The sequence below is a fragment of the Phyllobates terribilis genome, unplaced genomic scaffold, assembly GCF_046119375.1.
Source record: "Phyllobates terribilis strain yellow unplaced genomic scaffold, ASM4611937v1 Scaffold_5__5_contigs__length_657084704, whole genome shotgun sequence".
Taxonomy (NCBI): domain Eukaryota; kingdom Metazoa; phylum Chordata; class Amphibia; order Anura; family Dendrobatidae; genus Phyllobates; species Phyllobates terribilis.
In genome coordinates this window covers 654,268,715-654,295,536 of record NW_027362765.1, presented here as the reverse complement: position 1 = coordinate 654,295,536, position 26,822 = coordinate 654,268,715, and the positions used below count along the sequence as shown (strand labels likewise).

General features: G+C 49.4%; 7 non-coding genes and 4 pseudogenes across 7 annotated transcripts; all 11 read right to left on the bottom strand.

Annotated features, from left to right (window-relative positions):
• Positions 1 to 124: 124 nt before the first annotated feature.
• Positions 125 to 318, bottom strand: LOC141150269 (U2 spliceosomal RNA). Its single transcript, XR_012246526.1, has one exon. It is a non-coding gene; the product is annotated as a U2 spliceosomal RNA (small nuclear RNA).
• Positions 319 to 5,881: 5,563 nt separating this feature from the next.
• LOC141151048 (U2 spliceosomal RNA) lies at positions 5,882 to 5,959 on the bottom strand (annotated as a pseudogene).
• Positions 5,960 to 7,074: 1,115 nt separating this feature from the next.
• Positions 7,075 to 7,265, bottom strand: LOC141275490 (U2 spliceosomal RNA). The gene has a single exon (XR_012323727.1). It is a non-coding gene; the product is annotated as a U2 spliceosomal RNA (small nuclear RNA).
• Positions 7,266 to 8,380: 1,115 nt separating this feature from the next.
• Positions 8,381 to 8,571, bottom strand: LOC141149770 (U2 spliceosomal RNA). The gene has a single exon (XR_012246056.1). It is a non-coding gene; the product is annotated as a U2 spliceosomal RNA (small nuclear RNA).
• Positions 8,572 to 9,686: 1,115 nt separating this feature from the next.
• Positions 9,687 to 9,877, bottom strand: LOC141275489 (U2 spliceosomal RNA). The gene has a single exon (XR_012323726.1). It is a non-coding gene; the product is annotated as a U2 spliceosomal RNA (small nuclear RNA).
• Positions 9,878 to 10,991: 1,114 nt separating this feature from the next.
• On the bottom strand, positions 10,992 to 11,182 carry LOC141275487 (U2 spliceosomal RNA). The gene has a single exon (XR_012323725.1). It is a non-coding gene; the product is annotated as a U2 spliceosomal RNA (small nuclear RNA).
• Positions 11,183 to 12,297: 1,115 nt separating this feature from the next.
• Positions 12,298 to 12,473, bottom strand: LOC141150974 (U2 spliceosomal RNA; annotated as a pseudogene).
• A 4,770-nt stretch (positions 12,474 to 17,243) lies between these two features.
• Positions 17,244 to 17,351, bottom strand: LOC141150845 (U2 spliceosomal RNA; annotated as a pseudogene).
• Positions 17,352 to 18,466: 1,115 nt separating this feature from the next.
• On the bottom strand, positions 18,467 to 18,682 carry LOC141150585 (U2 spliceosomal RNA; annotated as a pseudogene).
• Positions 18,683 to 24,786: 6,104 nt separating this feature from the next.
• On the bottom strand, positions 24,787 to 24,977 carry LOC141275486 (U2 spliceosomal RNA). The gene has a single exon (XR_012323724.1). It is a non-coding gene; the product is annotated as a U2 spliceosomal RNA (small nuclear RNA).
• A 1,115-nt stretch (positions 24,978 to 26,092) lies between these two features.
• LOC141149585 (U2 spliceosomal RNA) lies at positions 26,093 to 26,283 on the bottom strand. Its single transcript, XR_012245877.1, has one exon. It is a non-coding gene; the product is annotated as a U2 spliceosomal RNA (small nuclear RNA).
• Positions 26,284 to 26,822: the final 539 nt, after the last annotated feature.

The following is a 26,822-nucleotide window of genomic DNA, read 5'->3' as shown; positions in this document are numbered from 1 at the left end:
ATGAAAAATCCAATGAGGAGAAGAAATGCAAAGCCAAAGAGTCCATCCCAAAATCCGACAAACAAGCAAAATGAACAAAAAACATTGAATTCAATTCTTTCTGATTTTAGAAACTGCATTAAAGAAGGGGTGCACCGGTCCTGGAGATACTGCAATACCAGGTCAATGCGTGGAGTGGACAGAGCAAGCTCTTTTTCCATCTCCCTGTTCTAAAAATCCATTTAATATATGGTCCCCAGATAGGGGACGTATCAGATATTAAACTGATAAGAACAGATTTTTTTGATTGAATATATCTTTTATTAGCACAAAAAATAAGTTAACAGACAGTGTACAGTGCCGCAGCCCAGTACACACAGAATTCTACATCATATTTACATAGCATGAGGATACGACGCACTAACTAGACACATCACACCCCTATGCTACACAAAACACTCAATCTGAAAGAAAAGCATGTCAATCAATACAGTACGACGAACCGTGATAAGGGATGGGGATTGGGAAAAAGGGGATGGGGAGGGGAAAATCACAGGCCCGAAGCTTTATTGAAAGACAAGACACATAAGGGGAGAGGGGGAGGAGGGGTTTAGTCCTCGTCCTCGTCCTCCGGACCGTCCATGATGGAATAGTCTCTGAGCAGGCTGTGGATCAGCCTGCGGCAGTCCTGGATGGACATCCTCTCCCTCCTCAAGATGAGCCGGTTCCTGGCGACCCAAACGGCATCCTTGAAGCAGTTCATAAGGCGCCAAGCCTCCTGGATGGCTCCGACGGTATGAACCCCAGGGAAGAGTCCGTAAAGCACAGAATGGTGCGATAGGCTCGCCCTGGGGACAGAGTTCCTCAGGTCGTCCTCAAGTGCAGTCAATAGGCGCTGTGCAAATCCGCAGTCCCAAAAAGTGTGCAAAGATGTTTCCTCCACGAAGGGGCACCTTGGGCAGTACCGGGTCTTGCACAGGTTCCGGGCATGCATGAATGACCGGACGGGCAGTCCGCCCTGAATCGCCATCCACGACAAGTCCTTGTGCCCGTTGGTCAGCCTGTCAGACGACACATTTGTCCACACAGTCTCCAGCGTGTCCTGGTGAAGTCCTGTGATGTTCTCCACGTCATCCTTGGCTCTGATTAGCTTGTGGATAGTTTTGGGCTTCCACAAGTCGGGCTTGAGTCCCTCCAGTTGATGCTCCCCCACAAATCGAACGACGTCTCCGTAGAACCATGGCGTCGTCCAGTTGTAGGGGAAGGAGCTGTCCCACTTGTCCCAGCCGAGTCGCCTCCAAAGAGGAAGCAGGAAGAAGCGAGACATGGACCTGCCCGCGGAGCCATTCTTGACTTGCAAAGTCCGGCGGACACAATCACACACAAAAGAGGATCGCAGGAGGGTGGGGATATCTGGAACGCCCTTCCCACCCTTGCGAGGCTCCTTGTACATGACGGCCCGCCTGACTCTGTCCATCTTGGATCCCCAGACAAAGTGAAACACTGTCCTGGTAATGGCCCTGCACACAGTGACGTGTGGGGGCCAGGCCTGCGCCGTGTACTGCAAGACGGGCAGGACCTCATTACGCAGGATGAGTGCCTTACCCTCACAAGTGAGGTGTCTGAGGCTCCAGAGTCCGATCCGTTGCTTCACCTTGGCCAAGCGTTCTTGCCAGGACTTGAGGGCCGCTCCTTCCTTCCCGAACCAGACTCCCAGCACCTTGAGGAAATCCGGTTGAATGTTGAAGGGGAAGGGGGCGGAGGAGGCCGGCTGCCAATCCCCGAAGAGCATGGCTTCCGACTTCCTGCAGTTGACTTTGGCCCCTGAAGCCCGGCCGAACCTCTCACACGTCTGGACGAGGGCGTCGACTGAACCACGATCAGCGCAGAAGACGGTGACGTCGTCCATGTAGAGCGAGCACTTGACCTCGTGTCGTCCCGGACCCGGTGCGGTGATCCCTCTGATCTCTCCATTCTGCCGGATAGCCTCTGCGAAGAGTTCTATAACACAAACAAAAAGAAGAGGTGATAGAGGGCAGCCTTGTCTGACCCCAGAGAGGACAGGGAAGGGGTCAGTCTTCCAGCCGTTCACCAACACCGAGCTGTGGATATCAAAATACATCAGACGGACATACGAACAAAACATGTTACCCAAACCTAACCGGTGCAGAGCTCGGCCCATGAACTCGTGGGAAACCCGGTCGAAGGCCTTCTCCTGATCCAAGGAGACCAGGGCCGCGTGTGCGCGGCGGACCTTGATGTACTCGACCGTGTCCCGCACGAGAGCGAGGCTGTCTGCGATGCGACGTCCAGGGATGCCGCAGGTCTGGTCCGGGTGGATGATCCGTCCGATGACCGTCTTAAGTCGTGTCGCCATCGTCTTGGCCAGGATCTTGTAGTCCACGTTGAGCAGAGTGATGGGACGCCAATTCCTCAGGTCGCACCTCTCTCCCTTCCGCTTGTACAGGATCGTGACCATTCCTTCCCTCAAAGATGGAGGCATTCTACCCTCCACCACCATCTCCTCGTACAGGTCCAACAGGTCCGGACAGATGAGGTCTCCCAGCGCTACATAGAGCTCCGCTGGAAGACCATCACTGCCCGGGGTCCTGCCGGTCCTAAAGGATTTAGCGGCAGAGAGCAATTCGCCCACCATCAGAGGTTTGTCCAAGGCTGCCGTGCCTGCAGGATCAAGATGGTTAGTGATACCTGACAGGAACTTATCAGCAGCGTCGGGGTCGGTAGTCTTGTGGGAGTAGAGTTCGCTGTAGAAGTCGCTGACGACCCTCATCACGTCCTCCTTCCCACGTCGCATGTTTCCGCTCTCGTCTCGCAGCTCGTTCAGGGGCGTGTGACCGGCATGAAGTTTCCTGAAAAAGAATGAGTTACATTTCTCACCCTTCTCCAGATTCTCCACTTTGGAACGGAAGATGATTCGCTTGGACTCCTCCTCAAAGTGCCTTTTCAGGCTCTTCTTGGTCTCCTCCAGCTCCTCCCTCACGTCCCAGCCGCAGTGAAGAAGGTCCTGCAGCGACCGCAGCTCGCGCTGCAGCCCTCTGAAGTCCCTCCTCTTCTCACACTCCTGTTGTCGACCCTTGGCCTGAAAGAAACAGCGAAACTCAAGTTTAACATATTCCCACCAATCAGAGACTGTTTGGAAGCTACCCTTGTAGGACTGCCACATTGCGTAGGCTGCTCTCAGCTCCTCCACGACTTCATCCTGAGCCAGCAGAGCACAATTCAGCTTCCAGGAGCCGGGGCCGGACGGAAAACCGTCGCCGAGGACACCTTGTAAGTGAATGGCTCTGTGGTCGGAGAAGAAGCAGGAGACCATCGAGTGCCTACTCTGCCTGACTGCCCGAGAGGTGAACACAAAGTCAATCCTGGAGCGGAGTGAGCCATCGGGTCGGCTCCACGAATAGTTCGTGGAGCCTCTCCCCATGGAGCCCACCACGTCCTGAAGAGAGGCCTCAGTTACCATCTCGATGAGCAGCTTGGACGTGATGTCCAACTTGGCAGATGTGCCAGAACTACGACCGTCCTCCTCGATGGGGCAGTTGAAATCCCCGGCCATCACTAAGGTCCTGGTGGTGGCAAGCTGAAGCCGCAGGGTCTGGAAAAGCTCCAAACGCTCATTCTTCAGTGGGGACGCATACACGTTGATGAACCTGACAGGTTCTCCCGCCCAGTTGCCATCTACAACAAGAGCCCTGCCGCAGATGAGCTCCTGGACGGACTCAAGCGTGAATGCGTCCCCCCTGATCAGAATTGCGACCCCCGCAGACTTGCAGTCACCCCCACCGGACCAGTAGGATGGACCGTGGGACCACTCCCTGGCCAGATGTTTGAAGGACCTAGAGGAGGGAAGGGAACATTCCTGCAACATATAAACATCACACAACTGGGAAGTAAGGAAGGCATAAATAGTCTGACGTCTGAACTTGTCCTTGATGCTCCTGACATTAATGGAAAATAAGTTAATATTAGCCATCATGTAGGGAAAAAAGAAAAAGTTAGCGCAGGCAATACACCTTAGTTACCACTCCGGTCGGGTGGTCCCTCGTCGGTGTTGACTGCTGGTGACGGGATCACCAGCAGGCCCTCTTCCTCCATCTGGTCAAGCAGCGCGGCCTCGATCTCGGCGACCACCAGTTCCTCCTCTTCTGGCTCGGCCACCAGGGTCTCAACCATGTGCTCCATCTCTTCTGGCTCAGGGAGGGTATCCTCCTTTTCGCCTACGAAATCCAGAATCTTCTTTTTGGAGGATTCAGTAGCAGGGCTGTCCTCCACCTTCCTCTTTCCCCGGGTTGGAACTGGGGAGACAAGAAGGGGAAAATCCTCCTCGGAATAGATAGCGGCGGGTGGAGGAAAGGTTAATTCCACCGCTACCATGGTCTGGGGAGGGAGAGTGGCTGCCGGGGCAGGGGAAAGGACACCTGCTGAGGAGTAGGGGAAGGAGGAAGAGGAAGTGGAATCCTCAGCAGGGGTGGCCGGGGTGGGGGGGGATTGGATGGGGGTGGCAGGGGGAGGGATCGAGAGAGGGGTGACAGAACTCTTACCCTCCTTTGACTTTTTCTTCTGCTTCGGAGCTGCTGGGACCGTCGCTGGGGCTTTGGCCACCGACTCCTTGACCGCTTTGGCCTTGGTCGTCTCGGCCTTGGCCGCTGGGGCCTTGGTCGTCGCGTCCTTGACCTTCACAGGCCTGGTCGTCGGGGCCTTGTCCTCCGTAGCTGGGGTCGTCGCAACCACCGATGCCCAGGATCTCTCACGCCTGGGGCAATCCTTGTACAGATGAGCCGCCAGCCCACACAGGTTGCAGGACGTCTTCTTCGGGCAGTCCTTCGAGCTGTGTCCCGTCACTCGACAAATCCTGCAGGCATCCTCCTTGCAGTCCTTCATCTCGTGGCCGTTCTTGCCGCATCTCCTGCAGTTCCGCGGCATGTCCGGGTAATAGATGAGGCCGTAGGAGTTGCCCAGGGAGAATGTCGGGGGCAGGTGCCGAAGTCCGTCTGAGTACGCCAGGTCCCTGTGAAGTCTAACGGTCACCGACCACTTACCTGTCCAGAAGCCGAGTCCATTCAGGATGTGAGAGGGTTCCTTCACAACCAAACAGAAGCGTCTCAGGAAGGTACAGATGTCTTGGCCTGGGGTGTGCGGGTTGCGCATGGAGACCGTGATCCTCCTTTCATCCCTCTGGATAGGGCAGCTACCTGTAAAGGCAGAGAAAGAATTATCCGGTCCTTTTGCGCTTACCATTTCCCAGAACCTCCTGCAGGTGTTCACAGTGGCGAAGGTGACGAAGAAGATCCCCGTCAAGAAGGTCTGGATGCTGAGGGTGTCCGACCTGGAGAAGCCTCGATCCAGCAGCATCTTCTGGCAGAACACGTCCGAGGACATGTCCGGCACCCTCCCATCCACTTCCTTCAGCTTCAGGGCCACCGTCTGCCGCATCCATGGCTCCAGGGCTGGAGCTTCGTGGCGGGGCTTCTGGGGTCCCTTCTGCTGGCCAGTCGTGGAGGCAGAGTCCTTGGGGTCAGAATCGGCTCCTGGCTGGGCCCTCCTGGCTGTCCCCAGCTCCAGGCTCTTCTTTTCGGCCTTCCTCGCAGCGCTTGCCATGGCTTTCCTCCTGCAGTTACTTCTTGGAGCTGGATCTGGAACTCTTCCCGGAATGGGTGGAGCTATGCAGATTCTTCTCCCGTTGTGTTCTGGACAAATTCCCCGAAAGGTCTTTGTCTCGATGATTTTCTTCCTCGAAGATTCCACAGGACAGCCCGATTCTTCTCCGAGTCTTCGTCTTCTTCTGGATTCTTTAGAGCTTCTTCCTCCCACCGATATCCGCCTTCGTTCTCCGATGTCAGCTGGGATCCGAAGCTCTTCTCCTTCCGAGTTCGATCGCTCTCGTCAAGTGTAGATCGTAGCTCTTGTGTTCTTAAAAGAACAGATACTACACTTGATCTTAGCCAAAAGGCCGAGAAGCGATAACCAGAATTGGTTTCAAACTACGGAGCCACCCAAGGATCCTGAAAAGTCCATTTGTGGAGATGAGCTCCTGGACTCCCGTTAAGAAGACATGTTGTCAACCTCTAGATCCCTTACATGCCTGCACTTTTCGGCTTGCTGCTGCTGCAATCCACGCGTTTTAGATCTGCATAACTCCACCTCTTTAAACACAGCACCTTCACCCCCAGCTGTTCCCACCCGCCTCAACACCGATGGAAGGGAGGAGAACCAATTAAGGCGGGGGGTGGGGTGGAACGAGCAGCTGTCTACCCTTAGCAGGAGGGCTCCTGATTACATACCTCTCCTGCTGCTGCTGCTGCTGGCTGTCCAGCAGCAGACTGAAGGTGGCTGCTGCTGTGCACAGGTATATAAAGGCTCAGAGCCTATTATGACACGCGCAGCCAGCGTTCCATTGCCACATTCCATCTACTGCAGGCAGGATACCTGGCTGGCTGAATGTCGCTGAGAAGCTCACAGAGACCGCCATAAGCAACAGTTTAACAGAATGCCACAGACTAATCAACCAAACTTTTTGGGTTGGGTTCTCTTTTATAGTCTGCAGGCATTAAATGAAAGAAGTCAGTGTTCCAGCAGAAGGAGACAACGTTTCAGAAAAGGCATTGTAGCAAACCAAAAAAGAAATTTTAAGCGCAGCAGAGTAACCAGCGCACATACCTGTTAGCTCAGGTGAGTTTAAAAGGCTGCTGTTGATAACAAGGGCATTTGCTAAATAGATGATGTGTGTGCAACAATATACTGAAAGGTCAATTATATTGTGCAGCTTATCTCACCACCTGTAGTTATTTAGGTGAATGCTCCAAAATGCTTGCCTAATATGTCTGTTTATCCAAAAGGAAGTAAAAAGGGAGAGCTAGAAAGATAGCATTGCATCACATTACATGGCAATGCAATGCACAGTTGCTGAAGTTGAACCAAAATGAGCTTGTAATCTGGCTTCTGCAACTTTGAACATGAAAAATCCAATGAGGAGAAGAAAAGCAAAGCCAAAGAGTCCATCCCAAAATCCGACAAACAAGCAAAATGAACAAAAAACATTGAATTCAATTCTTTCTGATTTTAGAAACTGCATTAAAGAAGGGGTGCACCGGTCCTGGAGATACTGCAATACCAGGTCAATGCGTGGAGTGGACAGAGCAAGCTCTTTTTCCATCTCCCTGTTCTAAAAATCCATTTAATATATGGTCCCCAGATAGGGGACGTATCAGATATTAAACTGATAAGAACAGATACTACACTTGATCTTAGCCAAAAGGCCGAGAAGCGATAACCAGAATTGGTTTCAAACTACGGAGCCACCCAAGGATCCTGAAAAGTCCATTTGTGGAGATGAGCTCCTGGACTCCCGTTAAGAAGACATGTTGTCAACCTCTAGATCCCTTACATGCCTGCACTTTTCGGCTTGCTGCTGCTGCAATCCACGCGTTTTAGATCTGCATAACTCCACCTCTTTAAACACAGCACCTTCACCCCCTGCTGTTCCCACCCGCCTCAACACCGATGGAAGGGAGGAGAACCAATTAAGGCGGGGGGTGGGGTGGAACGAGCAGCTGTCTACCCTTAGCAGGAGGGCTCCTGATTACATACCTCTCCTGCTGCTGCTGCTGCTGGCTGTCCAGCAGCAGACTGAAGGTGGCTGCTGCTGTGCACAGGTATATAAAGGCTCAGAGCCTATTATGACACGCGCAGCCAGCGTTCCATTGCCACATTCCATCTACTGCAGGCAGGATACCTGGCTGGCTGAATGTCGCTGAGAAGCTCACAGAGACCGCCATAAGCAACAGTTTAACAGAATGCCACAGACTAATCAACCAAACTTTTTGGGTTGGGTTCTCTTTTATAGTCTGCAGGCATTAAATGAAAGAAGTCAGTGTTCCAGCAGAAGGAGACAACGTTTCAGAAAAGGCATTGTAGCAAACCAAAAAAGAAATTTTAAGCGCAGCAGAGTAACCAGCGCACATACCTGTTAGCTCAGGTGAGTTTAAAAGGCTGCTGTTGATAACAAGGGCATTTGCTAAATAGATGATGTGTGTGCAACAATATACTGAAAGGTCAATTATATTGTGCAGCTTATCTCACCACCTGTAGTTATTTAGGTGAATGCTCCAAAATGCTTGCCTAATATGTCTGTTTATCCAAAAGGAAGTAAAAAGGGAGAGCTAGAAAGATAGCATTGCATCACATTACATGGCAATGCAATGCACAGTTGCTGAAGTTGAACCAAAATGAGCTTGTAATCTGGCTTCTGCAACTTTGAACATGAAAAATCCAATGAGGAGAAGAAAAGCAAAGCCAAAGAGTCCATCCCAAAATCCGACAAACAAGCAAAATGAACAAAAAACATTGAATTCAATTCTTTCTGATTTTAGAAACTGCATTAAAGAAGGGGTGCACCGGTCCTGGAGATACTGCAATACCAGGTCAATGCGTGGAGTGGACAGAGCAAGCTCTTTTTCCATCTCCCTGTTCTAAAAATCCATTTAATATATGGTCCCCAGATAGGGGACGTATCAGATATTAAACTGATAAGAACAGATACTACACTTGTTCTTAGCCAAAAGGCCGAGAAGCGATAACCAGAATTGGTTTCAAACTACGGAGCCACCCAAGGATCCTGAAAAGTCCATTTGTGGAGATGAGCTCCTGGACTCCCGTTAAGAAGACATGTTGTCAACCTCTAGATCCCTTACATGCCTGCACTTTTCGGCTTGCTGCTGCTGCAATCCACGCGTTTTAGATCTGCATAACTCCACCTCTTTAAACACAGCACCTTCACCCCCTGCTGTTCCCACCCGCCTCAACACCGATGGAAGGGAGGAGAACCAATTAAGGCGGGGGGTGGGGTGGAACGAGCAGCTGTCTACCCTTAGCAGGAGGGCTCCTGATTACATACCTCTCCTGCTGCTGCTGCTGCTGGCTGTCCAGCAGCAGACTGAAGGTGGCTGCTGCTGTGCACAGGTATATAAAGGCTCAGAGCCTATTATGACACGCGCAGCCAGCGTTCCATTGCCACATTCCATCTACTGCAGGCAGGATACCTGGCTGGCTGAATGTCGCTGAGAAGCTCACAGAGACCGCCATAAGCAACAGTTTAACAGAATGCCACAGACTAATCAACCAAACTTTTTGGGTTGGGTTCTCTTTTATAGTCTGCAGGCATTAAATGAAAGAAGTCAGTGTTCCAGCAGAAGGAGACAACGTTTCAGAAAAGGCATTGTAGCAAACCAAAAAAGAAATTTTAAGCGCAGCAGAGTAACCAGCGCACATACCTGTTAGCTCAGGTGAGTTTAAAAGGCTGCTGTTGATAACAAGGGCATTTGCTAAATAGATGGTGTGTGTGCAACAATATACTGAAAGGTCAATTATATTGTGCAGCTTATCTCACCACCTGTAGTTATTTAGGTGAAAGCTCCAAAATGCTTGCCTAATATGTCTGTTTATCCAAAAGGAAGTAAAAAGGGAGAGCTAGAAAGATAGCATTGCATCACATTACATGGCAATGCAATGCACAGTTGCTGAAGTTGAACCAAAATGAGCTTGTAATCTGGCTTCTGCAACTTTGAACATGAAAAATCCAATGAGGAGAAGAAAAGCAAAGCCAAAGAGTCCATCCCAAAATCCGACAAACAAGCAAAATGAACAAAAAACATTGAATTCAATTCTTTCTGATTTTAGAAACTGCATTAAAGAAGGGGTGCACCGGTCCTGGAGATACTGCAATACCAGGTCAATGCGTGGAGTGGACAGAGCAAGCTCTTTTTCCATCTCCCTGTTCTAAAAATCCATTTAATATATGGTCCCCAGATAGGGGACGTATCAGATATTAAACTGATAAGAACAGATACTACACTTGATCTTAGCCAAAAGGCCGAGAAGCGATAACCAGAATTGGTTTCAAACTACGGAGCCACCCAAGGATCCTGAAAAGTCCATTTGTGGAGATGAGCTCCTGGACTCCCGTTAAGAAGACATGTTGTCAACCTCTAGATCCCTTACATGCCTGCACTTTTCGGCTTGCTGCTGCTGCAATCCACGCGTTTTAGATCTGCATAACTCCACCTCTTTAAACACAGCACCTTCACCCCCTGCTGTTCCCACCCGCCTCAACACCGTTGGAAGGGAGGAGAACCAATTAAGGCGGGGGGTGGGGTGGAACGAGCAGCTGTCTACCCTTAGCAGGAGGGCTCCTGATTACATACCTCTCCTGCTGCTGCTGCTGCTGGCTGTCCAGCAGCAGACTGAAGGTGGCTGCTGCTGTGCACAGGTATATAAAGGCTCAGAGCCTATTATGACACGCGCAGCCAGCGTTCCATTGCCACATTCCATCTACTGCAGGCAGGATACCTGGCTGGCTGAATGTCGCTGAGAAGCTCACAGAGACCGCCATAAGCAACAGTTTAACAGAATGCCACAGACTAATCAACCAAACTTTTTGGGTTGGGTTCTCTTTTATAGTCTGCAGGCATTAAATGAAAGAAGTCAGTGTTCCAGCAGAAGGAGACAACGTTTCAGAAAAGGCATTGTAGCAAACCAAAAAAGAAATTTTAAGCGCAGCAGAGTAACCAGCGCACATACCTGTTAGCTCAGGTGAGTTTAAAAGGCTGCTGTTGATAACAAGGGCATTTGCTAAATAGATGGTGTGTGTGCAACAATATACTGAAAGGTCAATTATATTGTGCAGCTTATCTCACCACCTGTAGTTATTTAGGTGAAAGCTCCAAAATGCTTGCCTAATATGTCTGTTTATCCAAAAGGAAGTAAAAAGGGAGAGCTAGAAAGATAGCATTGCATCACATTACATGGCAATGCAATGCACAGTTGCTGAAGTTGAACCAAAATGAGCTTGTAATCTGGCTTCTGCAACTTTGAACATGAAAAATCCAATGAGGAGAAGAAAAGCAAAGCCAAAGAGTCCATCCCAAAATCCGACAAACAAGCAAAATGAACAAAAACATTGAATTCAATTCTTTCTGATTTTAGAAACTGCATTAAAGAAGGGGTGCACCGGTCCTGGAGATACTGCAATACCAGGTCAATGCGTGGAGTGGACAGAGCAAGCTCTTTTTCCATCTCCCTGTTCTAAAAATCCATTTAATATATGGTCCCCAGATAGGGGACGTATCAGATATTAAACTGATAAGAACAGATACTACACTTGATCTTAGCCAAAAGGCCGAGAAGCGATAACCAGAATTGGTTTCAAACTACGGAGCCACCCAAGGATCCTGAAAAGTCCATTTGTGGAGATGAGCTTCTGGACTCCCGTTAAGAAGACATGTTGTCAACCTCTAGATCCCTTACATGCCTGCACTTTTCGGCTTGCTGCTGCTGCAATCCACGTGTTTTAGATCTGCATAACTCCACCTCTTTAAACACAGCACCTTCACCCCCTGCTGTTCCCACCCGCCTCAACACCGTTGGAAGGGAGGAGAACCAATTAAGGCGGGGGGTGGGGTGGAACGAGCAGCTGTCTACCCTTAGCAGGAGGGCTCCTGATTACATACCTCTCCTGCTGCTGCTGCTGCTGGCTGTCCAGCAGCAGACTGAAGGTGGCTGCTGCTGTGCACAGGTATATAAAGGCTCAGAGCCTATTATGACACGCGCAGCCAGCGTTCCATTGCCACATTCCATCTACTGCAGGCAGGATACCTGGCTGGCTGAATGTCGCTGAGAAGCTCACAGAGACCGCCATAAGCAACAGTTTAACAGAATGCCACAGACTAATCAACCAAACTTTTTGGGTTGGGTTCTCTTTTATAGTCTGCAGGCATTAAATGAAAGAAGTCAGTGTTCCAGCAGAAGGAGACAACGTTTCAGAAAAGGCATTGTAGCAAACCAAAAAAGAAATTTTAAGCGCAGCAGAGTAACCAGCGCACATACCTGTTAGCTCAGGTGAGTTTAAAAGGCTGCTGTTGATAACAAGGGCATTTGCTAAATAGATGGTGTGTGTGCAACAATATACTGAAAGGTCAATTATATTGTGCAGCTTATCTCACCACCTGTAGTTATTTAGGTGAAAGCTCCAAAATGCTTGCCTAATATGTCTGTTTATCCAAAAGCAAGTAAAAAGGGAGAGCTAGAAAGATAGCATTGCATCACATTACATGGCAATGCAATGCACAGTTGCTGAAGTTGAACCAAAATGAGCTTGTAATCTGGCTTCTGCAACTTTGAACATGAAAAATCCAATGAGGAGAAGAAAAGCAAAGCCAAAGAGTCCATCCCAAAATCCGACAAACAAGCAAAATGAACAAAAAACATTAAATTCAATTCTTTCTGATTTTAGAAACTGCATTAAAGAAGGGGTGCACCGGTCCTGGAGATACTGCAATACCAGGTCAATGCGTGGAGTGGACAGAGCAAGCTCTTTTTCCATCTCCCTGTTCTAAAAATCCATTTAATATATGGTCCCCATGTAGCACCCTGAGGATTCGGCTGCTACAGGGGAATTGCACCTCAAACCAGAGGTGTGATATTCCACTCCCGGGTAAGGAAGGAGTGTGGAACTGAGCTCGGTAGGCTGCATGCACTACACACATCCCATTTCCGAGGAGCAGACCTACGGTACTCCCACTTAGAAATGTGCAGGTACGACCGAGTCTGTTCCTGGCTGGAGTGGGAGGGGGGTGGTACATCCCAAGTAGTGTAGGGGCAGATAGGGGGAGCAGCCTGGGTAAAGTTAGGAGCTCATTGGGTGCTGGTCACCTGAGCTCACACATAGAGGGTGTATATAAGGTGGGCACCAACTAAGAACAGGGTCAGATGCAGAGAACAAGTCAGGAGCAGAGGAGAAGAAAGACCCAGAGTGAGAGAGGAGAAGAAAGAGAGACCCAGAGGGGGAAACAGCAGAAAAGGACTCCAAGATCCCAACTTAAATCCCCGGGTGAAGAGTCGGCATCAGGGTACCGGAACCCAAGCTGGTGGGGGTAAAAACATTCCCCAGCCAGAGACCGGAGACCGTGGGCAGCGTTTGCCACGGTCACCCACCACATCCACCCCGAAGGCTCACCACATGAAGGGTCAGGGAACCCAAGGCCAAGGGTGTCCCAACAGAAGGCCCGAGGGAGCTGGACCTAGGTGGATCACTGGTGGGGACGGCCAGAGAACGGGACAGAAGGAGAGCTCAGGGCCACGCTCCGGACTTGTTTGGGGGTTGGCTGGATCCAGGACCTGGTGGACGCAGCACGGCTCGGGTGGTCACTCGAAGCTGGAGTGACCAGTACAACATCTGCAGTAAGTAAACACCCTTAACTGCACAACCCGACTCTGTCTTCACTGCTGTCTGCACTGCACCACCACAACCCCCATCCTCTGCACCTGTCCCCCCTGAGGTTATACCCCACCCGTTGGGGGTTATACCATCACAAGCTGCACCTACACCATCAGCCTCAGCGGACCCTGCTGCAGCGGCGGCCACAGTGACCGCATCACAACGGGTGGCGTAGTCGACACAAAAGAACTCTTAATAACATCTGTAGGACTGCCACATAACACTGAGTTTGACGCCCTGGGCACGAGCCGGGTCACAGCCGCTCGGAAGACTACAACCCCCCATCTGATCCGGTGCCGGGTATTCCCCTCAAAAAGGAATATGTCCCAGGGGGCGCGTCAACTTTGGCGTAGTCGGCAGGATTACGTGCCCGCAACACCCGGGTACTGCGTGCCTGAAGAAAAGTGCAAGTTTACCTCAGAAAGAAGTCTCCCGCCGGTTCCGGAGGGTCCACGCCATCGGACCCCATCACAGGTCGTTTCCCGCCGATTGTCCGCCATTTCCAGCTTGTTCCCGCCATCTGCAGAGTTTCCCGCCACTGGGCGACGCTTCCCGCCAAATCCGAAGATTTCCCGCCTTGGAAGAGCAGCGGACGCCATTATGGGCGTGCCAAAGGAGGGCAAGAGGCCGCCTCCCATCGTGGGCCGGGACAGAAAATGGCGCCAAAAGTGGAAACCGCCCCCACCAACAGAGACTGTGATGCTGGAGGTGTCTGTCAGCGTGAAAGAACTACCCCTGGAGCTGACAGTCACCGAGTTGCCCCGGGACCGCCCTCGAAGTGGGAGGAGACGAAAGGAGAGAACGAAGATGGGTGCCGCCTGGAGCGGTCTGGAGCGAGCGCACCCGGAGGCAAGAAGCCTGGAGAGGAGTAGCGGAGGAACTTACCCGGAGATGGAGAGAAAGCAGAGCAGCACCGGCCCGCTGGCCAGGAGCCTGCTGGAAGAAGAGCAGAGCAGCACCGACCCGTTGGTCAGGAGCCTGCTAGACACCACGACCCCACTAGGCCTAGTGGAGGTCCTTGCACAGCTCCCCCGAGACCGGGAGTGTGCACAGACTGCCCTGGAGGGCCTCGCACGGAGGATGGCCCGGGTACAGCGCGAGATATTGGCGGAATGGAGCCGGGAGATGGCCCAGCAAGCTGAGATCAGTCAACGGAGCACGCTACCCTGGAAGAGGAAACAGACCGCCTCTGAGGATGGCGCGGGAGGACCAAAGGCCGGAGACGGCGCCGAGAAGGGAGCCGGACGCAAGGAGGCAGGTAAAGGGGACGCCTATACCCCAAGCCGGGAAACCGCCCACCTGCCCCAGCTCCCCGTCGCAGAGCCCGAAAGTCCCCCTGCTGTGCCCGTAGCCGCCATGTCACCGCTATGGACTAGGCCCCGACCGGAAGCCGCCGCAGCGACCCCTGTGACGTCACGTGCCTCGACCCGGAGCGTGACAAAGCAGGAAATACCACCAGCCTGGTCGCAAGGCCTAGTACCCCCGGGCGCCGCATCACCAACAGCGCCCCCTACCTCCGCGGAGCCTCCGGCCTGGTCGCAAGGCCAGGTAGCCCAGGGCGCCGCCGTATTAACGGTGCCCTTCACCTTCCAGGTGCCCCAGGCCTGGCCGCAAGGCCTGGGCAATCCGGGCGCCACCAACACCGCGCCCGCGCCCGTAAAACCAAGGGTGCCACACCTGGGGGAGGACTTGTTCAGCCAGCTCACATGGCCGGACGGGCGGCCCTTCATCTGGCCCGAAGAATTCCATGAGCTGGAACGGCAGCAGAGACTAGGGCCCTTGTGTGAGCCCCTGATTCCGGCTCCGAAGCCCGTGGCACGGGTCTCGCCTCCTCTGGAAGAAGCCCAATTTGAGTGGGACCCCACCGGAGAAGACCTAATGGGGTTCACTCAGGAAACCAGGGCAGCTGCAGCGGAGCGTGCTGAGTGTTGCCGACAGCAGCTCGAAGAGTTTGCGAGGGAGCGGAGAGAGAGGCGGGTCCGGGAGCAACAGGCCCAAGTACGGAGTGCCGAGCAGAAGAGCCGGACCAGGAGGGACCCCCGTGCAGCGCATTGTCCCCGCACCATCGGGACAGTGATCAAGTTCAACCAGCAGCATGGGTGGGGCTTCATCAGAGACCACAACACCCCCGGCGACGTCTTTGTCACGCGCAGAGATGTGGAGTCCCATCTGCCGGAGGGTCACAGAGGTCGTGACCTCTACATCGGAGACGAGGTCACCTTCACCCGGCACAAGTGTGCCAAAGGACCTTACGCCCTCCACGTACACCGCCTGACGGAGGAGGAGTTGCGGTGCGAGGAGGAGGAGCAAGAGGACCCGGACGGGTCTGAAGTTACAACCAGCTACAAGCAAAGAGCAGGAGGAAGACGCCGTTGAGTGCGGCAGAGCAGTAGATGTAAATAGTTACCCGACCGGGTACCAAAGAAACTGTTGCTACATATATATAGTCCCCGTTGGGACCAGCATGAGTGAACTGTTTCCGTATCCATACCAGGCTGAGGACTGTGAGCAGCCATTCCCTTCCCTTTACCTGGCCGAGGACTGAGAGCGGCCATATCCCTGTATATAGTTGCGCGTCCTAAAGCGCCCCCTACTGGTTTTATAGGAAAGCCAGTTTTCCAGAGAGACTGTCGCACTTTACCCGGTCACACGTTGCACAGTGACCGGAGGAGGAGCCAGAGGCGACGAGAATGTTTCTAATATATATTGTTTTAATATGTTTTATATGTTATGCAAAAATTTGTATGTTTTGGTGTTGTTTTATGTCTTACAGCCCGAGGACGTGCTGTGATTTACCAGGGGGGAATGTAGCACCCTGAGGATTCGGCTGCTACAGGGGTATTGCACCTCAAACCAGAGGTGTGATATTCCACTCCCGGGTAAGGAAGGAGTGTGGAACTGAGCTCGGTAGGCTGCATGCACTACACACATCCCATTTCCGAGGAGCAGACCGACGGTACTCCCACTTAGAAATGTGCAGGTACGACCGAGTCTGTTCCTGGCTGGAGTGGGAGGGGGGTGGTACATCCCAAGTAGTGTAGGGGCAGATAGGGGGAGCAGCCTGGGTAAAGTTAGGAGCTCATTGGGTGCTGGTCACCTGAGCTCACACATAGAGGGTGTATATAAGGTGGGCACCAACTAAGAACAGGGTCAGATGCAGAGAACAAGTCAGGAGCAGAGGAGAAGAAAGACCCAGAGTGAGAGAGGAGAAGAAAGAGAGACCCAGAGGGGGAAACAGCAGAAAAGGACTCCAAGATCCCAACTTAAATCCCCGGGTGAAGAGTCGGCATCAGGGTACCGGAACCCAAGCTGGTGGGGGTAAAAACATTCCCCAGCCAGAGACCGGAGACCGTGGGCAGCGTTTGCCACGGTCACCCACCACATCCACCCCGAAGGCACACCACATGAAGGGTCAGGGAACCCAAGGCCAAGGGTGTCCCAACAGAAGGCCCGAGGGAGCTGGACCTAGGTGGATCACTGGTGGGGACGGCCAGAGAACGGGACAGAAGGAGAGCTCAGGGCCACGCTCCGGACTTGTTTGGGGGTTGGCTGGATCCAGGACCTGGTGGACGCAGCACGGCTCGGGTGGTCACTCGAAGCTGGAGTGACCAGTACAACATCTGCAGTAAGTAAACACCCTTAACTGCACAACCTGACTCTGTCTTCACTGCCGTCTGCACTGCACCACCACAACCCCCATCCTCTGCACCTGTCCCCCCTGAGGTTATACCCCACCCGTTGGGGGTTATACCATCACAAGCTGCACCTACACCATCAGCCTCAGCGGACCCTGCTGCAGCGGCGGCCACAGTGACCGCATCACAACGGGTGGCGTAGTCGACACAAAAGAACTCTTAATAACATCTGTAGGACTGCCACATAACACTGAGTTTGACGCCCTGGGCACGAGCCGGGTCACAGCCGCTCGGAAGACTACAACCCCCCATCTGATCCGGTGCCGGGTATTCCCCTCAAAAAGGAATATGTCCCAGGGGGCGCGTCACCCAGATAGGGGACGTATCAGATATTAAACTGATAAGAACAGATACTACACTTGATCTTAGCCAAAAGGCCGAGAAGCGATAACCAGAATTGGTTTCAAACTACGGAGCCACCCAAGGATCCTGAAAAGTCCATTTGTGGAGATGAGCTCCTGGACTCCCGTTAAGAAGACATGTTGTCAACCTCTAGATCCCTTACATGCCTGCACTTTTCGGCTTGCTGCTTCTGCAATCCACGCGTTTTAGATCTGCATAACTCCACCTCTTTAAACACAGCACCTTCACCCCCTGCTGTTCCCACCCGCCTCAACACCGTTGGAAGGGAGGAGAACCAATTAAGGCGGGGGGTGGGGTGGAACGAGCAGCTGTCTACCCTTAGCAGGAGGGCTCCTGATTACATACCTCTCCTGCTGCTGCTGCTGCTGGCTGTCCAGCAGCAGACTGAAGGTGGCTGCTGCTGTGCACAGGTATATAAAGGCTCAGAGCCTATTATGACACGCGCAGCCAGCGTTCCATTGCCACATTCCATCTACTGCAGGCAGGATACCTGGCTGGCTGAATGTCGCTGAGAAGCTCACAGAGACCGCCATAAGCAACAGTTTAACAGAATGCCACAGACTAATCAACCAAACTTTTTGGGTTGGGTTCTCTTTTATAGTCTGCAGGCATTAAATGAAAGAAGTCAGTGTTCCAGCAGAAGGAGACAACGTTTCAGAAAAGGCATTGTAGCAAACCAAAAAAGAAATTTTAAGCGCAGCAGAGTAACCAGCGCACATACCTGTTAGCTCAGGTGAGTTTAAAAGGCTGCTGTTGATAACAAGGGCATTTGCTAAATAGATGGTGTGTGTGCAACAATATACTGAAAGGTCAATTATATTGTGCAGCTTATCTCACCACCTGTAGTTATTTAGGTGAAAGCTCCAAAATGCTTGCCTAATATGTCTGTTTATCCAAAAGGAAGTAAAAAGGGAGAGCTAGAAAGATAGCATTGCATCACATTACATGGCAATGCAATGCACAGTTGATGAAGTTGAACCAAAATGAGCTTGTAATCTGGCTTCTGCAACTTTGAACATGAAAAATCCAATGAGGAGAAGAAAAGCAAAGCCAAAGAGTCCATCCCAAAATCCGACAAACAAGCAAAATGAACAAAAAACATTGTATTCAATTCTTTCTGATTTTAGAAACTGCATTAAAGAAGGGGTGCACCGGTCCTGGAGATACTGCAATACCAGGTCAATGCGTGGAGTGGACAGAGCAAGCTCTTTTTCCATCTCCCTGTTCTAAAAATCCATTTAATATATGGTCCCCAGATAGGGGACGTATCAGATATTAAACTGATAAGAACAGATTTTTTTTTTTTTTTTTTTTTTTTTTTAAAACCACTCAGGTTTAGATATAAGCAAACAGTTAACCAGACTTCGTCATAAGTTATACTGCCACTTCATAAACATCATTGTGGTTTCTTTATTAAAGTATTATTCAACAAAAATACAAACAAGTAATCCTATGCCAGAGACATTTCCAGAAAAAATATCAACGGTATTTAACCATATCCTGCCACTTAAGGTATTTCCACACACCTTCAGAATCTGTTCCACCACCACCACCTTCTCTTGTATCCCACAAATAGATTACATATAGTCTTGCTAAGATCAACCTAATACAATCATTTACTGTTAAATTTACTCTTTTAAACACACACAAATTTCTCACATCCCACAAGCTCTCCTGCACACACACCATAATAAACCACATCATCCTTTCTAGGCCACGACGACTAGCACCAAAACCAAACATAGCCACTCTCCAATCAATAAACTTCACACCAGCAACCCCTTTACACAGTCCACCCACACCTTTCCACACATCATACGCAAAATTACAATCCCACATAAGGTGCCTCACCGTCTCATTCGCTCCACAACCCTCCCTTGGACATACTGCAGATCTTATGAGATCTCTTTTCTTCTGAAAATCCCTCACTGGCAAAATATTATGAAGGCCCATCCATACTATATCTCGCTGTCTATTCGACACACCTTGAATGCTTAACTTCTTCCATACCCGCGCAACTTCCATAGAACGCAATCCCACCACATTACTCTCACACTCATTCACACACATCTTCCCCATCACCTTCTTAACCAACATAAAGTCTTTCATTGCAACTGCTAACAAATCATTCTTCCTCACAAACTTCTCAATCAAACCATACCACTCAGGACACTTAAAAGCAACAGGCACATTCTTATCACGCTTCACCCAATTCAGACCATACAGCATCCATCCAGCCAAATACTTACACATAAATGCCCCTTTATTATTCTTCCCAATCAAAATGACCGTAGTCTTAATAAAATGCAATGTTAGAAACACTTCAATATTCGGAAACTTCAGTCCCCCATACAAATATTGCTTAAACAAAATCTCTCTCTTAAGTCTTTCCATCCTACTGCCCCAAAAAAACACAAAAATTAGTTTCTCCACTTTTTTAATTTTCCTATAGGGCACTGGAAAAATACAAGAAACATAAAGCAAAATAGGGAGAATAACAGCCTTAATAATAAGAACCTTCCCTACCAAAGACAAAGAACGTAACTTCCAAAAATTCATCTTCCGCACAATCCGCTCACCACATTCATCCCAACTCTCATAACCTTTCAAATCATCATTAAAAAAAACTCCCAACACTTTAATTGCACCATCCACACCAGCCACACCATCCATCTTAATCCTATTGTCACCAAAACATTTAAACATGCATTTGTTCCAATTCACACGAAACGCTGACGCGCCACAAAAAAAATTCAACAACAATTTTACTCTCTCCATAGAGGCCACACTCTCACTCACCACTACTACATCATCCATATATCCTAAGACTTTCACAGTCATTCCACCACTCCCTGGCACTAACAAACCACGCATCACTTTCTCTTTCCGAATCATACACAGCAGTGGCTCAATCACACACACAAATAATACCGGTGACATGGGACAACCTTGCCTCACACCAGACCTAATACACACTTTCTCACTCAAAAACCCATTCACCAGAAATTCACTCACCACCTCCCCATACAATCCTCTCACGGCATGCACAAATTTCTCCGGAAAACCCATTCTACGCAAAACCTCAAATAGAAACACATGAGACACGCGATCAAACGCCTTTTCAAAGTCAACAGCCATCACCATACACTTCTGCTTTCTTATTTTACAATCCCACAACACATCTCTTAAAAGACACAGATTATCCGTCATACATCTACCAGGCACTGCACACACTTGATCTTTACCAATCACATCAGCTACAACCACACGCATCCGACACGCCAAAATTTTACTGAATACCTTGTAATCGGCGTTCAGAAGCGTAATTGGCCTCCAATTACTCAAACACCTTTTATCCCCTTTCTTATGGATTAAGACCACCACTCATTCCTTCATTGAACCCGCAAGCATCCCATTCTCCCACATAAACTGACACACTTCCACTAAATCCATACCCATCACTTCCCACATCATAACATATAGCTCCACAGGCAAACCATCCTTCCCAGGCGTCACATTTTTCCTTGCACCAAACACCGCTTTCTTAACTTCCTCCTCAATCACTGCCTCACATAGACCAGAACATCCATCCTTATCCACCTTACAATCCAAAGTCTTAAGCACTTCTTCTTTCAAACTCTCATCCACCCACTTCCTGCCAAACAACTCAGCATAAAACGTGACCACTTCCTTCATTACATCCTCCCCACTCACACAAACACCATCCACATCAAAAATCTCCTCCATACCCTCCTTCTTACCATTTATTTTTTTAAAGAAATATCTTGAACACTTTTCATCTTTATCAAGATGGACCACCTTTGACCTAAAAATTATTTCCCTTCCCTTCCTCTCCAAAGTCCTCTTCAAATCCTCTCTCGCACTTCTTAACAAATCATCCACATCCACACCACACATCCTCATTTTCTCCAGCCATTCCACCCTCATCATTAAATCTTTATATTGACTCCTAACCATGGCAGCCTTTTTATAGCCCCATCGACGAAAAAACTTTTGCACTTCATACTTCATCCAATCCCACCACACCAACACACTTTCAAACTTACTCTTTTGAGATTTACACCAACTATATTTTTTCTTAAAATCATTCACAATTCTCTCATCCTCAAGCAAACTCACATTCAATTTCCACACACCTCTCCCATGCACCCGCCTTAAATCCCCTCTAAACTCACCTTTCAGGCACACATGGTCCGAAAAAGGAACTGAAAATTGAGAAAAACCATCACATATTATATTTTTAGAAAAAAACATCCTATCAATCCTAGATGTTATCCCACCCCTGTCAGCTTTATAGGTTGGTGGTGGTGGCTTCCCCAAATAAACCTCAGCAGCATCAAAAAAGAAAAAATCAGAAATAATGTTTGCCAATTTTTTTCCTGAGGCATCAACTTTCCCCTCAGTTACACAGTTAAAATCACCTGTTACTATCACAGGGATCCTACCAGGTAATTCTAAACATAATTTATCTAATAAACTTAACCTGTCTTCTTTTTTTGTAGGACCATAAATATTTATAATTTTAACTTTCCACCCCCTCCCACACACAACTGCAGAGATGCAACGACCCACCTCTATTACCTTATAATATTCAAAAACAAAATTTCTATTATTTAATACTATCCCAACTCCATCATTTTTATTCCCACTAGAGCCAGACCAGATATGCTGGCCATATGGCCAATCAGCGTCTTCCAGGGGTTCTTCTATACCACACTCCTGTAGACACATAATATCAAAAGAATGGTTATGTAAGAAGTCCAGAATCACAGATCTTCTAACTCTAGACTTTAAAAGTCTTACATTAAGGGACGCAATGTCCCAATTTGGTTTAGAGACCATTCTTTGGCTCAAAAACCAGAAACACCAGTCTCAGCAAAAAAACATGCCTTCCTTATCCTTTGTCATCCGGCGAACTCCCACTTAGCTGAAAGATAGTGGACTCCAAATTCTCCTCCAGGTAAGCCGTTGACGCAGGAGAAAGAGAAACCACTGGGTAATCCCGCTCACTCACCGGACTTGCCACGCATTGGCTACTTGATGGTTCAGACAACCGGGCCCTTTTATTCTTAGCGCGGTCCGGTTCCTCAGAAGACCTCACCCCAGTCTCAGTGAAGTCTCCTTGACCTCCAGCTCCCTCTTCATCCATACTTTCACTGCTCCAACTGAGAGCCGGGTCCCCTGGGATTTCCAAGGCTCCCTCACGTTCTTCACAAAAGGAGTCAATGAAACCCCCCTGATAGGAAGAAATGTCCATCTCAGCTGCCAGAACCTCTTCCACTCTCCCGGGCTCCACCAGTAGGTCAGCAGACGCCCTCACTGGAGCAGTCTCCACACGCTGTTCCACTACCTTCACCCTGGAAGAAACTGCGGCCTCAGGTGCCACACTCTTAGGCCTCGGAGAGTTCGAGACCAACTCAGAGTATGCCCTTGCCTTGCCCTCATTCGCACGACGAGTACAATCCTTAAAGGCATGCCCCTCCATACCACAAGCATTGCAAACAATTGGATTGGTACAGTCCTTAGCAACATGCCCACTTTGGTTGCACTTGGAGCAAACAGGCACAGCAGTACAAACCTCTTGTAAGTGTCCGTACTTCTTACATTTCCTGCAAAAAACTGGGGCCTCAGGAAAGAAGAGAATACCCCTATCTCTCCCGATAGAGAAACTTTGGGGAGGGTAATGAACACCTCCAGGCTCCGAAGAACTTTCCCCAAATCTGACAAAATATCTGTATTTGCCAGTCCATAAGTTCTCCTCGTTCATGATTTTGTGACTGTTGCTCACAAAGTCACAATGGCTCTTAAGAAAAGTCGCAATGTCATGTTCGTGCACAAAGGGATTATACATAAATATGACTAGGGGAACATCACCTTTGGAGTACAAGACTGTAAAAGTCAAACCATGCAAGGTTGGATTCTTCTCCTGCTCCCTCAACTTCTTATACAGGTTCCGGCAAGCCGCCATAGATTGCAGCACCAAGACATACCGTCCTTCTTTCCGGGATTCCTGCAGGCAGACAATGTTTTCTCTTGTCACTTCCAGGATTTTGAAGATCACCTCGTGCACCATATACGACAGATTGAAACGCTCTCTGACAGCAGCATCAACTTCAATGCGGAATGCATTGCGAACCCGATTGTCATCGGTCCCAGCATAGCGTATCTTCACGCCCATTATGATCACTCTCTCGTTCCTCCTCATTCTCCCCCTAAAGCAGCAACCGGCTTAAGCCATCAAGATGGCGATGCCGGAAGGCCAAGGGAAAACACTCAAGGACCCCAGACAAGACACTTGGTCTTAGCCAAAAGGCCGAGAAGCGATAACCAGAATTGGTTTCAAACTACGGAGCCACCCAAGGATCCTGAAAAGTCCATTTGTGGAGATGAGCTCCTGGACTCCCGTTAAGAAGACATGTTGTCAACCTCTAGATCCCTTACATGCCTGCACTTTTCGGCTTGCTGCTGCTGCAATCCACGCGTTTTAGATCTGCATAACTCCACCTCTTTAAACACAGCACCTTCACCCCCTGCTGTTCCCACCCGCCTCAACACCGTTGGAAGGGAGGAGAACCAATTAAGGCGGGGGGTGGGGTGGAACGAGCAGCTGTCTACCCTTAGCAGGAGGGCTCCTGATTACATACCTCTCCTGCTGCTGCTGCTGCTGGCTGTCCAGCAGAAGACTGAAGGTGGCTGCTGCTGTGCACAGGTATATAAAGGCTCAGAGCCTATTATGACACGCGCAGCCAGCGTTCCATTGCCACATTCCATCTACTGCAGGCAGGATACCTGGCTGGCTGAATGTCGCTGAGAAGCTCACAGAGACCGCCATAAGCAACAGTTTAACAGAATGCCACAGACTAATCAACCAAACTTTTTGGGTTGGGTTCTCTTTTATAGTCTGCAGGCATTAAATGAAAGAAGTCAGTGTTCCAGCAGAAGGAGACAACGTTTCAGAAAAGGCATTGTAGCAAACCAAAAAAGAAATTTTAAGCGCAGCAGAGTAACCAGCGCACATACCTGTTAGCTCAGGTGAGTTTAAAAGGCTGCTGTTGATAACAAGGGCATTTGCTAAATAGATGGTGTGTGTGCAACAATATACTGAAAGGTCAATTATATTGTGCAGCTTATCTCACCACCTGTAGTTATTTAGGTGAAAGCTCCAAAATGCTTGCCTAATATGTCTGTTTATCCAAAAGGAAGTAAAAAGGGAGAGCTAGAAAGATAGCATTGCATCACATTACATGGCAATGCAATGCACAGTTGCTGAAGTTGAACCAAAATGAGCTTGTAATCTGGCTTCTGCAACTTTGAACATGAAAAATCCAATGAGAAGAAGAAAAGCAAAGCCAAAGAGTCCATCCCAAAATCCGACAAACAAGCAAAATGAACAAAAAACATTGAATTCAATTCTTTCTGATTTTAGAAACTGCATTAAAGAAGGGGTGCACCGGTCCTGGAGATACTGCAATACCAGGTCAATGCGTGGAGTGGACAGAGCAAGCTCTTTTTCCATCTCCCTGTTCTAAAAATCCATTTAATATATGGTCCCCAGATAGGGGACGTATCAGATATTAAACTGATAAGAACAGATACTACACTTGATCTTAGCCAAAAGGCCGAGAAGCGATAACCAGAATTGGTTTCAAACTACGGAGCCACCCAAGGATCCTGAAAAGTCCATTTGTGGAGATGAGCTCCTGGACTCCCGTTAAGAAGACATGTTGTCAACCTCTAGATCCCTTACATGCCTGCACTTTTCGGCTTGCTGCTGCTGCAATCCACGCGTTTTAGATCTGCATAACTCCACCTCTTTAAACACAGCACCTTCACCCCCTGCTGTTCCCACCCGCCTCAACACCGTTGGAAGGGAGGAGAACCAATTAAGGCGGGGGGTGGGGTGGAACGAGCAGCTGTCTACCCTTAGCAGGAGGGCTCCTGATTACATACCTCTCCTGCTGCTGCTGCTGCTGGCTGTCCAGCAGCAGACTGAAGGTGGCTGCTGCTGTGCACAGGTATATAAAGGCTCAGAGCCTATTATGACACGCGCAGCCAGCGTTCCATTGCCACATTCCATCTACTGCAGGCAGGATACCTGGCTGGCTGAATGTCGCTGAGAAGCTCACAGAGACCGCCATAAGCAACAGTTTAACAGAATGCCACAGACTAATCAACCAAACTTTTTGGGTTGGGTTCTCTTTTATAGTCTGCAGGCATTAAATGAAAGAAGTCAGTGTTCCAGCAGAAGGAGACAACGTTTCAGAAAAGGCATTGTAGCAAACCAAAAAAGAAATTTTAAGCGCAGCAGAGTAACCAGCGCACATACCTGTTAGCTCAGGTGAGTTTAAAAGGCTGCTGTTGATAACAAGGGCATTTGCTAAATAGATGGTGTGTGTGCAACAATATACTGAAAGGTCAATTATATTGTGCAGCTTATCTCACCACCTGTAGTTATTTAGGTGAAAGCTCCAAAATGCTTGCCTAATATGTCTGTTTATCCAAAAGGAAGTAAAAAGGGAGAGCTAGAAAGATAGCATTGCATCACATTACATGGCAATGCAATGCACAGTTGCTGAAGTTGAACCAAAATGAGCTTGTAATCTGGCTTCTGCAACTTTGAACATGAAAAATCCAATGAGGAGAAGAAAAGCAAAGCCAAAGAGTCCATCCCAAAATCCGACAAACAAGCAAAATGAACAAAAAACATTGAATTCAATTCTTTCTGATTTTAGAAACTGCATTAAAGAAGGGGTGCACCGGTCCTGGAGATACTGCAATACCAGGTCAATGCGTGGAGTGAACAGAGCAAGCTCTTTTTCCATCTCCCTGTTCTAAAAATCCATTTAATATATGGTCCCCAGATAGGGGACGTATCAGATATTAAACTGATAAGAACAGATACTACACTTGATCTTAGCCAAAAGGCCGAGAAGCGATAAACAGAATTGGTTTCAAACTACGGAGCCACCCAAGGATCCTGAAAAGTCCATTTGTGGAGATGAGCTCCTGGACTCCCGTTAAGAAGACATGTTGTCAACCTCTAGATCCCTTACATGCTTGCACTTTTCGGCTTGCTGCTGCTGCAATCCACGCGTTTTAGATCTGCATAACTCCACCTCTTTAAACACAGCACCTTCACCCCCTGCTGTTCCCACCCGCCTCAACACCGTTGGAAGGGAGGAGAACCAATTAAGGCGGGGGGTGGGGTGGAACGAGCAGCTGTCTACCCTTAGCAGGAGGGCTCCTGATTACATACCTCTCCTGCTGCTGCTGCTGCTGGCTGTCCAGCAGCAGACTGAAGGTGGCTGCTGCTGTGCACAGGTATATAAAGGCTCAGAGCCTATTATGACACGCGCAGCCAGCGTTCCATTGCCACATTCCATCTACTGCAGGCAGGATACCTGGCTGGCTGAATGTCGCTGAGAAGCTCACAGAGACCGCCATAAGCAACAGTTTAACAGAATGCCACAGACTAA